This window comes from Branchiostoma floridae, chromosome 9, assembly GCF_000003815.2.
Source record: "Branchiostoma floridae strain S238N-H82 chromosome 9, Bfl_VNyyK, whole genome shotgun sequence".
Taxonomy (NCBI): domain Eukaryota; kingdom Metazoa; phylum Chordata; class Leptocardii; order Amphioxiformes; family Branchiostomatidae; genus Branchiostoma; species Branchiostoma floridae.
Genome location: NC_049987.1, coordinates 23,734,301 through 23,736,628, shown reverse-complemented (window position 1 = coordinate 23,736,628; position 2,328 = coordinate 23,734,301). Strand labels below are relative to the sequence as shown.

The window sequence follows — 2,328 nt, the reverse complement described above, 5'->3', positions numbered from 1 at the left end:
TGATTTACATATTATGCAAATGAGGACTTGATTTGCATAATCAATCAGGAAATTGAATGATTCTATTGTTTTCCATAACTGGACTTAAATAAATGAAGTCATTTCAGTTGTTCAAATTACATGAAAAGACTTGAAAAAAATTAATGAAATTATTACTCATACTGTTGATCATCATAATTGAGTAGGCTTCAAAACTCGCCCGAATACGTTGATGACACACCACGCTTGGGCACATTCTGCAGTACCGCTAAATGTCGCTAGCTAGTAATAGACTATCGCTAATGTATATAATTCTTTTTGTTGCTTATGAATATATTCATCAAAACGCTTTCTGAAGGCGATTTCACAATTGGAATATCAACATACCTATGCTTGCTAATTGTGCAAATCATTATTGGTGAATAGAAGAATCTTAAACTCGATAAAAATAAAGGGAATCGTAACGGTGCTGTACAGGTATAGTTCGGGCAAAAATGAAGAAAGATCAATTGCTTATATCTTAAAGTAGATTGACGGGAGATCATAACTTACAAAGGGGCATATAGATCACCATATTAGCCTATCGTGGTGAAAATTTCTCTGACAAATATTTCTTCTTCTTCGTCTTATGAAGGAAAACACCCGTCCATCATGTAAGGTTAAAATCGAACTAGAAATGTCCATGTGAAACATTGCGGCGGAGCGCGCCTTCATTTTGCCGTAACCATAATTGCTAAGGTTGGGGCTATAGTGTATTCAAGGCGGTCAAACTTGGTATGATTAGAAAGGTCTTTTGGTGGGTACTTGTAATCTGAAATCCGTTTTGAAATTGCGTTCTCTGTTGCATAGATATGAGTGTTTCATCCCTAACCCTAATTGCTAGGGTTAGGGTTAGGGTTAGGGCTAGGGTCAGAGTTAGGGCTAGGGTTACGGTAAGGGCTAGGGTTAGGGTATACATTGTATTCAAGGCGGTCAAACTTGGTATGATTAGAAAGGTCTTTTGGTGGGTACTTGTAATCTGAAATCCGTTTTGAAATTGCTTTCTCTGTTGCGGAGATATGAGTGTTTAATCCCTAACCCTAATTGCTAGGGTTAGGGTAAGGGTTAGGGTTAGGGTTAGGGCTAGGGTTAGGGTATACATTATATTCAAGGCGGTCGAAATTGGTATGATTAGAAAGGTCTTTTTGTGGGTACTTGTAATCTGAAATCCGTTTTGAAACTGCTTTCTCTGTTGCGGAGATATGAGTGTTTAATCCCTAACCCTAATTGCTAGGGTTAGGGTTAGGGTTACGGTAAGGGCTAGGGTTAGGGTTATGGCTAGGGTACGTAAGGGTTAGGGTATACATTGTATTCAAGGCGGTCAAACTTGGTATGATTAGAAAGGTCTTTTGGTGGGTACTTGTAATCTGAAATCCGTTTTGAAATTGCGTTCTCTGTTGCGGAGATATGAGTGTTTAATCCCCTTGCTCCCCTAACCTAATTGCTAGGGTTAGGGTTAGGGCTAGGGTTACGGTAAGGGCTAGGGTTAGGGTATACATTGTATTCAAGGCGGTAAAACTTGGTATGATTAGAAAGGTCTTTTGATGGGTACTTGTAATCTGAAATCCGTTTTGAAATTGCGTTCTCTGTTGCGGAGATATGAGTGTTTAATCCCTAACCCTAATTGCTAGGGTTAGCGTTAGGGTTAGGGTTACGGTAAGGGTTAGGGTTAGGGCTAGGGTTATGGTAAGGGCTAGGGTTAGGGTATACATTGTATTCAAGGCGGTAAAACTTGGTATGATTAGAAAGGTCTTTTGGTGGGTACTTGTAATCTGAAATTCGTTTTGAAATTGCGTTCTCTGTTGCGGAGATATGAGTGTTTAATCCCCTTGGTCCCCTAACCTTAATTGCTAGGGTTAGGGTTAGGGTTAGGGCTAGGGTCAGAGTTAGGGCTAGGGTTAGGGTATACATTGTATTCAAGGCGGTCAAACTTGGTATGATTAGAAAGGTCTTTTGGTGGGTACTTGAAATCTGTTTTGAAATTGCGTTCTCTGTTGCGGAGATATGAGTGTTTAATCCCCTTGCTCCCCTAACCCTAATTGCTAGGGTTAGGGTTATGGCTAGGGTTACGGTAAGGGCTAGGGTTAGGGTATACATTGTATTCAAGGCGGTCGAAATTGGTATTATTAGAAAGGTCTTTTTGTGGGTACTTGTAATCTGAAATCCGTTTTGAAATTGCATGCTTTGTTGTGGAGATATGAGTCTTTAATCCCTAACTCTAATTGCTTGGGTTAGGGTTAGGATGTATATTGTATTCAAGGTGGTCAAAGTTAAAATACATAGTGTAACCACTCACAAACGAAGTGTTTA

At 39.6% G+C, this 2,328-nt stretch overlaps 1 protein-coding gene across 1 annotated transcript in view; it reads left to right on the top strand.

Moving 5' to 3' along the window:
* The window catches only part of LOC118422362 (hemicentin-1-like), a 46,606-nt gene that overhangs the window by 27,238 nt on the left and 17,040 nt on the right, over positions 1–2,328 (top strand). The window lies entirely within an intron of this gene.